This window comes from Amphiura filiformis, chromosome 12 (genome assembly GCF_039555335.1).
Source record: "Amphiura filiformis chromosome 12, Afil_fr2py, whole genome shotgun sequence".
NCBI lineage: Eukaryota > Metazoa > Echinodermata > Ophiuroidea > Amphilepidida > Amphiuridae > Amphiura > Amphiura filiformis.
The window spans coordinates 35,299,995-35,313,584 of NC_092639.1; the positions used below are offsets into that span (position 1 = coordinate 35,299,995).

General features: G+C 34.8%; 1 protein-coding gene across 1 annotated transcript in view; it reads right to left on the bottom strand.

The window, feature by feature from the left end:
• Positions 1-10,438, bottom strand: part of LOC140166119 (uncharacterized) — a 43,203-nt gene extending 32,765 nt beyond the window's left edge. The window contains exons 1-2 of the mRNA XM_072189505.1: positions 10,366-10,438; positions 9,848-10,150 (exon numbers count right to left, since the gene is read on the bottom strand). The gene's annotated coding sequence lies outside the window, so the exon portion shown is untranslated. The remainder of the gene's footprint in view (positions 1-9,847; positions 10,151-10,365) is intronic.
• Between the last annotated feature and the right edge of the window lie 3,152 nt (positions 10,439-13,590).

Genomic DNA, 13,590 nt, shown 5'->3' on the forward strand with positions numbered 1-13,590 from the left:
GTTGTTATTTTTGTGCTTTTTGCAGTTTAATTTGAAAATCACAAATTAAAAACCCCTCAAAAATATTGTTTAATCATTGACTTTGATGTGTAACTGTAATGTGCAAAACTGGTCCGAACAGCATAAAATCGCAAAAAATTAATGCCGCAAAAATATCACACTTTAAATGCAATTTCATGACCAGCCAGCTTTTTAATAAAAGAGTTAATTAAAACCACTTCTTTTTAAAGTCAATTGAACACATCTATGGTCAGTTTTATTGCACTAGGCCTAAATGTCAAATCACCATGTAATTTCACTTGAGTACAGCAGGTGGGTGAAAAAGACTTCCCATAATGCATTTCTTCCATTTCAATTTTGTGTACTGATTTGCTATCTAGTGCAACATGGGTTGATAGTGACAAAAGGTTAAACAAACAGAGCACATCTCGCAAAATATGTTTATTTCTCGACTATCGATCTGTGTTTTAATCGCCAGTCTATTCTCAACATGAAAACAAAAGGAACATGTACAGCATAGTGTAATTTTCATTTAAAAATTTAATGTGCCCCCGAAATTGAACGATTTAAGCACCTCGGATAGGTCGCTTACAAAACATTATTTACACTCCACTAATCAGTAATGACACTTGATTCATCATGAAGGAAGATCAAAATACATTCATTATTAAATGAAGACAATGATGGTTCATCATCAATTAAAGTGGAATTCCTTTATTGACATGGACATGGTAAACTCAGTATCAACTTTGCTTGACCGGTATCAATTATTGCACCAATCTGAAATTAACGAAACTCAAATTATACTCCTGAACAGGCCTATCACAAGGTGGGTACAAGAGCAGAGCATTAGGCCAGAATACTTTGATTAGACCTACTGTTTTGGTTTTGCAATGTTCCAATCCTACGCCCAGCTGGGGTAACATGTTTATGAATCCTGTGTTATGAATTCATAGTAGTGACTGATGGAGATTTATGAGTGTGATAATGGCAATATGAAATGATCTGTTATGATGAAATGTAAAGGGTCACATCACTAGGGATTTTATTGAACTTGGCACACCTGAGGAAACCAGGTGAAATCATAGACCTGGCTGGTATGGTGAAATCTATCATGTTTTCATTATTTTACAAGCATGTTTGGAATTTTTTTTCCAGAGGTTTCACATTTTGGATAATTTTTATGAGTTTAGTGGCCTGATTTTGAGTAGGGTCACATATCTTGAGATTTGCATGCACATGCATGTAAGCATAGACCCTGATAATATATTATGTAGGGCAGGCCTATGCCCAAAGTGAATATAGCACACATGAAAATAAAATGTTCCAAAATGTTTAAAATGTTTGATATTATAACATTACATTTAAAGGAGGACTTCGCGATCCTAGCATCCTCTTTTTATGACATTTTTCAGTAGATCCACTAAAAAAGCTTATTCCCAAAATTTGAGTTGATTCTGTTTTTGAGTGATTATGTGTATTACACTGCTCCATAGGCCACTGTTGTATAATTTCGTTCTGGTATACCAGAACAAAATTCAAATTTGACGACATTTTTGCTAAACGAATTAATCTGCAAGAAATTTTTGGTACATAAACATTAGGCCTATGTAGCAAGAGGTTTCCATTGGTATAAAAATCTCAACTTTTTTTTTTTTTTTTGGTGGGGTATGAGGCTGTGGATCACAAAATGCCCTTTTAAGCCTATATTGTTTTTCTCATTTTCTCAATTGCATCAAATATTCAACATCAAAATTGAGTATGCATTGGCCCTAAAAAGCCAGTGGCTACAGTACTTGCATTTAGCATTGACCATTGAATGACCCATCTAACAGCAAGGCTAAGTACATATACTCAAGCTAATCTCTCAGGTGTTTAGGTGTAATGCAACATAATCAAGGACATTACATACATTTCAGATGAATATTTTTCTTTTCAATGTATTCTTTATACATGATATAAGTGTTTTGCTACTTTTGTTCTTTCAGTTCATATATTTGGACATTTTGGTATTTATAATCCAAGGGCATACAATTCATAAAGACCCTAGAAAGGCAGACTGGCTTTAGAAAATACTGTCATATCGCTCATTCTACAAAATCCGGTGCCAATAGCCTTTTTTCCGTTCTTTGGTCCACAAACACTTTGTCGGGCATTTAGGGCATCAAATATGTTGTTTTTCTGGTAGAACTCAACGAGATCTACACGGACATATATAGTTTTCCATACTTTAAATGCTTTCTTCAGCCTGATTAACCCTTGCAAAGGCTCCAAAATCGCTAAAAATGTGTTTCCACTGCTCAAGTGTCACATCTAACCCTGAATATTTTCTTTGAATAAATGCGATTTCTTTACATATTTGTTGTTTTTTAATTAGATAACGCACCATCATATTGTTTATCAACATTACTTTTTAGTGATTATAACGTCTTTGTGTAATTCTAAAATAAATTGCACTTTCCACCAAAACGCTGTGAGCTACGTTACCCCTTTTTAACACACGTTATTGGAAAGAAGTAAAACAGAGGTATCAATGTAATTTGCGGTTTTTGAAAGGAAACACTCATAGGTTTTAAAAATCACAGTAAAAATCGTGATGCTGTAGCATTTTTGGCATAGAAATGTTGTAAACATTGAAATTTCGACCGACCATGTTAAGATTGGTGAGCTACGTTACCAGGATTCTATAGTATGCACTTGTATTAGATGCACTTCCTAATAATATGTGAAAGCTACCAGTGGTCGAACCCCATTTATATTAGAATTAACCGACATAACGTTCTAACGTTCGCAAATCACATTAAAAACATTAAAACCAGTGAACTACGTTACTGTGAGCTACGTTACACACTCATTTACGCATCTTCAAAACTTCTATGAAATGGTGAAATCTGTTTTACATTTTACTCAAGTGATCTTTGCTTTTTATGACCTTGGATTGAGTAAAACCAGCCCATTTTGTAGTCGGTAACGTAGCTCACATTACATTGAGTTTTAGTGTTAAAAAACATCATGACTTCCTGAAAGAAAAATATGCAAGTGGTGTTGGCAATTTTTTACATCTGAAAGTAGTGATACATTTACTCTTAATAAACAAAAAAGCAGGTATTTTTGAACAACTTTTATTTTTTCAATTTTTATAGTGGATTGGCACCGGATTTTGTAGAATTAGCGATATAAGCATATCTGTAATGAAATTGGTTAATTTTTGGCATAGGCCTATTTGTGATATTTGCTAATATAACAGAGCAATGTTGACAATTGACAAAAAAGATTTAAAAAAAGTAAAGAAACTCCATGTTTTACCGGCCAAAATACATAATCTAGTGGGGTTTCTTTTGGCATAAAATGGAAGAATAACAAAATTAAAATTGGATGAAATCATACATTATGACCGGCTTTAAAAGCTTTCATTTTGCAAAAATTTCTCAATTTTGAGAGATCCACATTCCCCCTTAGTCTTTTAGACACCCTTTTTGTTTGTCAATTTCTACAAACTTTTACGTCTTTCAGGAAATGCCATTTCATAAGACTTTCATCTTGACAATCCGTTTTGGACAATACAATATTTGCTCTGACCTTTTGGGTAACGAGTACACAGGTATGAAACCATAGATTCACAAATAGATGCAATAATGTTAGTAAATTGATACAAGTATTGAGTAAACAAGGGTTGGCCTGAGAGTTGGATGTCATGGATCTGGAGTAGTTTGTCAAATATACATTGTACCAAGCCCATTGAAATGTACATATTGGGTGTGTAACATGGTGAACTTGAGCACTGAGAATAGAGCTTTTGAAATTTCCCCAAAACTGGGATAAAGTTTTACAAACGATTTGTGTTAAATTTGGCTGAAAATTTTGACTTTTTATATTAATTATATCGATGGGTTCTTGAAAAATTGCAAGATCCACTTTCCCTACCTAAACCAAACTTGAGTACCCCCCCCCCCTCCCCCGGTGTGAGCACTGAGCAAGTAGTGGGTAGGGAAGGTTGGTGAGGGTATTTTTGTACCAATGATGATGGTAAAAGAGAGACATGTGTAGAGAGAAAGAGTGGGAGGAGAAAGAATCCTAGGCCCAATAAAACTGACCCACTTTATAGGCATGCAGGCCTATGACTCACTCAGTCATAAATAATCACTGAAGATGTTCCCTATTTCATAAATGACCATAATTTCACATCTCTATTCCCATCATAGTATTATGATAGTAATGTACACATGTCAGTTAATAGTAGCCCCAATCAGTTAATGAAATTCCTGCGGTTTGCACATCATGGTACTCCTCCGATTCTATGAATGGAAACATCACCGTATTTGATGACAAGGTATGGGCAGTCCAGTCACCTTGGCATGGAACATGTACTTGGACATGAAAGATTGAGGACGATAGTCCAACAAGAAAAGGTCATTTCTTCCCTTTTCTATAGGCTAAATTATGAGTTCATCTATTTGAACTTTTTTTAAATTTTGCCAGCCTTTTTACAGTGTATAATAAAAATATTTAAAGAGGAAGATTGGGATCTTGTTTGTTGGACCATGCAAATGTTTGACCTGAAATGACCTGGTAGTGTGCACCCTCTGGGTCGATCCCCTACTGGGACAGACAGGCTGCTGGGGACCAACATTCTTTTATACTTGCTTCATCAGATCAATTTCTAAAATACCTCTCCATCATTGTCCACATACCCTATTTTACATGTTTGAGACAAAATAAAAGTGTTGCATTTTACACCCATTTAATATACTGATATAAAATGTGAAGATTTTTGTACCAGTATGTCACATTGTCACATATTACCAAGTACAAAAAGTCATCCATGCAACTAACTTAACTACAAATCTGGTCATCACACTCTATACTGTAAATGATTCCATGAAATAAAATCAAGCCTTGAAATAAGCGGGCGCAGGGAGCAAATTTACCCTCGTAAAGCCACTAATTGCTCCTGGTCCTTGTAAAATTCACATGAACCAGGAGCAATTTTCTAAAATAAATTGCTCCTGGTTACAGTTTTGCACTTGATGCAGTTGTGCTGGTATGCTGTATTGTATATATGCAGAAAAGGATTTAATATTGAAAATTGCTCCTGTTTCTTTAGAAATTGCTCCTGGTTCTTGTAAAATCCCAGTGAACCAGGAGCAATGTTCAAAACAAATTGCTCCTGGTTCCAGTCTGCTTATTTCAAGGCTTGAATAAAATTATACCAACTAATGATTCCATGAAATACATGTGTCTGTCAGTTAATTATGCACATAATGATGACCAGCCTTTTACCTCCAAATAATTCAAAATGATAATTTTCTGTAGCAATTAAACTTTGCTCTCATAAGGAGGTATCTCCTGTAATAACAATTCCCCAAATTTGATCACATTTTGTATCTTTCAACTTCTGTGTAATGACCCAGGGACCGTGTATGAAGGGACTAGAAACGGCTTCCACCCATTGTACCATGCGAGTTGCTGCATGGTTTACAAATTATCCTCAGTTGAGCAAGCATGAATAATACGTTGATCGATAGACCCTGGTACGAATCCAAGAACAGTTACAATACAGCATGTGGCTTGTCTTGTACATTGCAAAATGAGCCTTTACGTTTGCCTATAATGATATACTCTAGAAATGCAAACAGAATTCACCAAAGAACTTATTTTAAGAATTATTTCAGTATTCAAATCAGTAGGAACAGGCAGCGTATCCAGTTTCTTTGGTATTTTAGTTTGAATCTCAGAATTAATACACATTTTGTGATCTTTCTGGCAGTTGCCCCAGGGTTAGGGGGCAGGGACTTGCCCGGGATGTACAAGAAAATATTGCCCCGCACCGCCTGGACTTTTAGCTGGGACTGTTACATGTTTGTAACAGTTTCCAAAATTACATCCCCCCCACCTAAGTCCCCGCTATCCCCGGGACAGGGACTGCAACTGACAGCCGCATAAAGATGTACCACAAAAGTCCACCAACCGCGAAACCAGGGGGGAAAAATTTTTCCTCAGGTTTCGCTGTTGGTGGACTTTTGCAGCTCATATTTATTGAGCAATATAGATGGTCTGTGGCTAAAATAAAATCAAGGTTCTGCTCCTCGGACTATGGTAGGGTTGAAGATGGTGAGGGGTAAAGTGACCTTTCTGGTGTACACATGGGGATGAAAACAAGTGCTGACATAATTTCCTGAAACTACTGTGACATTTCCTGAGAATGTGGAAATTTCCATCCCTGGGTGTACGGTAGGCATTCATGTATAAAATGGGCAATGTTTTTCCATGATTTTTGGTTTTGATTGTGGAGAAGGCAAAGTTTGGGAGAAAACGATTCCCATGCCCATTCTGCCCTACCCTCTGTCTGCACTGCCTTTGTTCCCATGACAAATGGTATTCACTAAGTTACCATGGCAACCATAGTTGATGCCTAGCTAACAATGTAATTCATCAGTTTTCCATGAAAAAACTATACACAGCGCATACACATGGATCTACATAATGATGAAACTGGTCCCATGTGTCACAATTTACCTGAAATAAAATATCAACAATTAATTAACACACAGTTCCATAATTCTCTGGAGCACTGTTTTACTGCATGGGAAACATTTCAAAATCTGATCCAGGTACATGGCCTGATCTTTAATGTAATGCATTTTTGCAAACATGTTTTTTTTTTATACGTCCTAGTTAGAGAGACATTAGATTTGAAGGTTTTCTGAATTCAAACTTCAATTCTTTATACAATTTAAAGCGAACAAAACTCAAAATGCAAGCATGAATATAGAAAAGGAAAGTAAAATCGGATTGCAAGTAGCTATCAAGTTCTGCCATTTGCAAATACTACCAACAACAATGCACATTATTATTTTAACTTCAATTACCAGGCCAGCCTATGAATTTCTTTCCAATCTGTTCAATGAAGCAAGAAATGATTTATCAAACCCAAGAACAATAGCCATGATTATTCAACCTGATCAAACAATGAGCTGGAACAAAAGATTGAATTACATGGTACCACTAAAACCATGATTTCTGCCAGAGGCGATAAGATGATCTCTGCTTTGTTATGCTTATTTAAAGCTACATTCTGACTTTTTTTTTACAGAAATTTGTTTCAGTAACTGCTCAACAAATTGATAAATATAAGCAGTAGTTCCATTTCAAAATATTACATCATGCTTTTTCAAGCAACAGCTCCTTTTCCTTGGACCCTTTCCCGGGACCCTTCCTCATCCTCCTATTGTTCTTGATCCAAAATTGTATATATCTTGAAGAACTTATTTTTTTAACATCTTGCCCGAGTGCAAAATGGGTTCATTTGTGACAGGCATATTTTTGTTTTTATACTATCTTTGGTTTGTTCTGTTTATCCTGTAAATATCTGATTTACCAATGAAGTATGCATAATAATACTTCACAGATTCTAAATCTTACATTTTAAAGATGTGTTTAAAAAAACCCAAAACCCAACAAAAACATTGACACCCCACCTATATAAAAAGTTGGTTGCATGATGATGTAGGGGCCTACATTAGGGGCCTACATACATGTAGACCCCAATGTAATTTTGTTTAGCAATTTCACTGCATTTAAAACAGCTTTACCAATTATAAATATATTTTAGTTTAATAATTTTTTTCTAACCAAATGAAAACTCTAGATAAAACAGTTCGAAAGAACAAACACATTTAATAAACATTTTATCTTGCATTTTAGTTTTTGGGCCATCTTCAGAACAATTATAATTTTTTAACATTATCAAGTTCAATTTCAATAATTTGACAAAATCAAAGTCAAGCTGTTGTGCAAATTATTATGTTTGGTTAACCACAAATTTTAATTATAGGGATTATTACTCAAATAATAGCATCATAATAATCAAACCCTGGATACTTATTTATACTGACCTGCAAAAAGAACTGAATTTATTATAGTCAATGAAATAATGACAGCTGTTTGTGGTATTCATCTAAACAGGTGCATGGTAAGCAATGAATGTAAAAAAATATAAAATACAAAATGTCTAAAAAATACATTTTTTTATGTTTTTTGTATCCCTGTTTGATGGTATAAAACAAGTATGTGCCACAGTTATGAAGTGCATTTTCAGAATATTTTATAATTTCAGTAAAGAAATTCCCCTATTTCAAATACATACCCGGTACCTGATTTTGATGGGTGTACCGTTTCAGCCGAAACAAATGCACGCACCCAAATTCCATGAATAGGACACTATTATAGACACTGTGCACAAGACAATTATTTAGACTTGACAGAGGCTAAAATAATTTCACCGGTACCATCAAACGAAGCATTCATATTAATAAATGTTATATTATTTTAATATAGTCTGTGTTAGTAAACTAATGTATCAAAATTTGCTGGTACCATCAACCAAATTAATTAATACTATCTTAATATAGAGCTCATTTGGGGAAGTCTACCAACATATATTTCATGGATATAACAATTAACCATCCCTATGATTAGCCATGCCTATCGTGATCATTTTCTGGATTACTGTGTTTATTTAAAATACTGTTTATCAAGGTATCTGCTTATCAGTGTAATCAAATATAATTAGTGTTGTTGATATTAGTGTAAAATTGTCTCAACAATTACTGAAAATAATCTTGTTAAATGTATTTCTACCAAATCAACCTTACACAAATAAAATGTTCAAATATTATAATTTCAAATGTTGACAATACATTATTAAGTTTTTCAAAAATGTTAATTGCAAAATATTTACAATATCATTTCGTCAAATCATATAAAAGCATCTATCTTTCTACAACCTGTCTTGAAATCTTATTTTTACAATTTTTTACCCAAATTTTTGGAATGGAATAGTTTTTAAAAGGTTTTAATAACATACATTTTGCAAATAAAAAAAGGTGACTTAACCTTTGTTCTCATGCATACATGTACATAATAAAATCCAGACCAGTCTTAATTACATTGCATTAAATTAATTTCTGTAGGATTATATAACCTCCGATTTAATTTGGTTCATCACTTCTTTACAATCAAACAATCGGGTAATGAAGTCAATGAATAATTCACTATAATATCACCTTTAGTTGTGTTGGTCATGATCATTGCGGATGACACATTAATAGGCTATCCCATTGCTTTCTGATTATTATGTTGATGACCAAGATACACTGGTGATATGCATATAAATCATTTGTATTTAATTACAATATTATTAATCAATTAAATAAAGGACAATGTTGAAAATTATGGCCATTTTAAAAATACTGTAAATAAGTATAACTAGGAAAAACAACACAAGGCCTAGATATTAATTAATATGCATAAATGGAATAGGTCTATATAATTAAATTCAAAATAACCTCATTTTGTGACAAAGTGCTATACAAGGAATAAAACATTGTGAAATATTAATTAGCAAGGGACATGAGGGAAAATGCCCCCAGTCAGAACTCCCCCCACCCCCGTAAAAACCCAAAATTATGACAATTTTGCTCAATTTTGCCCAAAATGTACTGATTTTGCTCCCCCTAAAATTCACTATGGCCCCCAATGCCCCCACCCACCCCTTGAAAAAATTACTGGCACCGACACTGGCAATTTAGTTATCGATCACATTTTAGCTGTGAATCAGTTCATTTGTTGAGATTCAGATATTTATAGTATTGATTATTCACAAGTATCTTTATACACACAAGTGTGATGAAATTTGATCACTTTGCCATAACAGTATTGTGTCCCACCATAATAATTAAAGTGTGATTCTAAACAAACAAATGAAATACTATAGGCCTAAGCCTCAACAATTGGACACACATACAAAACCCCTAAACAGAAATGACAATTTTCTGATAGTTCTTACCAGTGCATTATCGGCTCATTTATTGCTCCTCACATTTCCAGCTGATGAATGTCTGCATCTACCAAGAAATCACTCACTGATGAGACAAGTTTAATCACCAAAATCACACCGATGATGAGGATGGAGGATGTCGCTAGGATGCAGACGGTGGATATATCTACCAAACTGATGCAGATGCTACAGGGAGGATGCTCCAACTACACCATCTTGTTAATTGAAACCTCACTAATCCTCAATAGATGCACAATATTTTTCTATTTCTTATGAATTCCTTAGTATTTTCAGCTCAAGCTCTAGATGAATCTGGAAACAATCAGATACATGGATTTATTAATTAGTCAGAGGTCATCATGCAGATATGTCGAAACGATGACGTACGGGTTTTCCAGGATCGTCAGTCAGTCGGTCGGTCGCTCCCGGTCGATTTGTCAGTGCGACTGCCCAGACGTAAGAATACACTCCCAACAGTACACCAAGCACAGATACACACATGTACCGAATACACACATACTACTTACCATGCAATGTTTGTATGCCTGTGATGTGAGTGAAGACCGCTGCTTGTGTGTGTAAAATGCCAAACAGAGACTAAATGCTAGCACAGTCTGAATGAAGTCTGACAAGGCCAGGTTATTAATGAGCCAAGGTGATCACTTGCTGGCTTGTGCAAAAGGTCATTATGGATCGGTCCATTTTGTCAGTGGGTGGAAGGGATTTTACAATCATGCAATAATAAATAAAGCATAGACCCAATATCCATTCTTCCAGGGTCTAATAATCAATATGAATTGTGATCGCCATCAGCCTCTTCTTTTGGGTTTTATTTTATAATTACTGCTAAAGTCTGTATATTATGTCTGTATATGTCATAGTGTTTAGCAAATAGGTGGCCTGAAATCAAAATGTGAAATGTAGTTTTTTTTTTAAAGTAGGTATTTTTCTACTATTCAAATTTACCTCAAATTGCTGATTTTTCATGGTCAAGTCAATAAAATATAAAAATTATAACTTTGAGCAGCATTGAGGGCAGATTTGGATTGATTTTGTATTTTTTAATAATGGTTTTGAAACAATTTTAACAAGTCTCTTTTTTTTACCTAAAAATAAAATAACAATTTTACTCCAATTTGTTTTAAATTAAAAAAAAAACCCAATGCGCCATTATTGCAAATTTGCTAAAAACAAAAATTAAACAAAAAAAAACACAGAAAAAAATACAACAACAATGAAATGTACATGGCCTGAGAGACACAAGCTGTTTGTGCCTTACATTATAACGAATTAACTAAAATGTATATAAGGGAAACACAGAATCATACAGAAAATATTGCAATATAAGTTTTGCATGTTTGTTATATCAAAAAGGGTTGTTTAGCTACTTAAGCCTACGGGCAAAGGTTCCCAAATTGTGGGTTCCTTTTGGGAGTCTCTGCCTTAGTCTTCCAAAAAGGGGCACTGTATTTGCCGGAAAAAAATTGGAAAAATACTTCTTCGTTTATTAAAGTTCAGGTTACCATCATATTGGTCATGTAACCCCATTTTGATGCATTTTAGCATTAAAATTGCACATTTTCGTTGCACAATATTTTTCTTATGAAATATGGATTGTGGGGAAAAAGGTATAAGAAGCCTTGCCCTAAGGGTAACCTTAATACAGCAAGTCTTTATTTAAAGCCATATTAAAAATTTTTCAAACAAAATAGATTAGCATTTCTTTTGCCATAAAATGTTAGCTTTTACTGTCAGATATATCCCTTTTATTTTTGAGCCGAACAACTACGGCAAAGCAAAGAAAATTGAATTTACTACCAGCGCACACGCCGCCAATACGCATTACTCCTTCGGTCATATTGTGGTACGACCCTTTGTTGTGTATATCACCGTCCCGCACGCCTTGTACGTACTGTGTGTTATGAACATCGTGTATACGTTTGACTAATAATTCCATCGTAATAATAAAGCGCCGGTTCCGGCGTTTTGTTCAAAATCTCGGATTTTGACAAAACTACAGCACCTAGAGTCTTGATTTTTGCAGGGTATATTGGTTTAATAAAGTACAATTTAACCGTGTAAAAAAAGGAATTTTAAAAATTCAGTGAGGGTGTCTTCCTCAGCAAATGTTATAATATGGCTTTAAGTGAATGATCATGTGTCATCATACCGTATTCAAGTGAAGAAGATCCATCACACATTGGGTGTGGGGATTTTACCTCGAGATAGATCATCTCAAGACTCCAGCAGGTCCCATCCATGGGGATTTTACCTCGAGATAGATCATCTCAAGACTCCAGCAGGTCCCATCCATTCTGAAATTTAAAAAAAATGGCATAAAATGTCAGCAAAAATATCACTTATTTGTATGGTTTGCTGCCACATTACAAATTAGGATGTTTTCTACTATAGTACTAGTATGTCACAAAGTTTCTACTTTGGAAGATAAAAACCAAAACAACAACCCTCGGTGGCAGAAGGGGAAAAGGGGGCAAATATTTTTCTTGCCCCCCCACTTTTTGAGCCAAAACCCCAAAATTATGTAAATTTCCACTTTTTGCAGCAATTTTATGCAAAATTTGTCGATTTTGCCCCCCTGAAATTCACTTTGCCCCCGAAAAAAAAAATCCTGGTGATGCCATTGACAACTGTTACACTCAGTTGCAGTTAAGAATGGATTAAGAATTTCTTTTCTCTTTCCCAGAGGCTGACAGTAAAATGCTTCACTTGACTTGACAGTGCCCTTGTTTTGATTTTCATCTTCAAATCTGTTTAGAACTCTCTCTTAATAGGCCAGCAAGCTTGGCCCCATGCATGGTTTTTAAAAAATCCTTCTAGGGTGGCTTAAGATTTTGTTTGAGCCTGGTCCCATCAGGACCCAAGCATGTATCTGCGCAGCATGACCATTAAAGAAAGAAAAAAAGAAAAAAAAAAACAAGCAAATAAGCAGTTTATGCTTCTAGCTATTCCTATCATGTATTCCTGCCTCCCCTCTTTGATTGGAGATTGACAAATTCTTGGCAAAGAGTAATTTTAGTGCCACAGTTGACAACATTTGTCAGCACCGAGGAAACAGTGTTTTTTAAAGTTATCATCCTTTTAAAATTTCAATGATAGTATTTGTAAAAAATCTAAGCCATGTATGTATAAATGATTTGGTTTGAGTGAATTGTTGAGAAAGCTGAGTTGCTCTGATCTCACTAGACCCTAGAGCCTTTATTTTGCCCGTAAATTAAATCTCAGCAAAATTCCCGAAGTTCGCCCCACACCCATACCAAACCTACCAAAATTAAAGTGCCTCTCCGACCCGGCTTCCAACCAATACGACTTTTTCATTAACCAGACTATATTTGCCCCAGCAGGCTGACCGGGCTCAGTGAAAAACAATGCCTGCTTCCCCTCTCACTGGTTCACTGCCCATATTTTTAGCTACTTGAAGCATAGACTGTAGATCTACAGTCTATGCTTGAAGTCAGTTTGCAGGATTTGAAGATGAATCAGTTGTAATTATTAATCATATTATAGGTTATAATAATTTCGCAATGGGAGTTTAAGGAGAAGATGTGCATTTTGGCACACATCCTATAAATTTGATGACATGGTTCATTTGAAATTAGTGAATAGCACAGCATATCATATAAATAACTGGATCATATCTATGCACTTAAAGACACTGTCACTGATTATAAATCAGACAATTTAAAAGATATCTGACTTCGGATGATTTCTTTTTTTTCATTTTCTGAAATTTT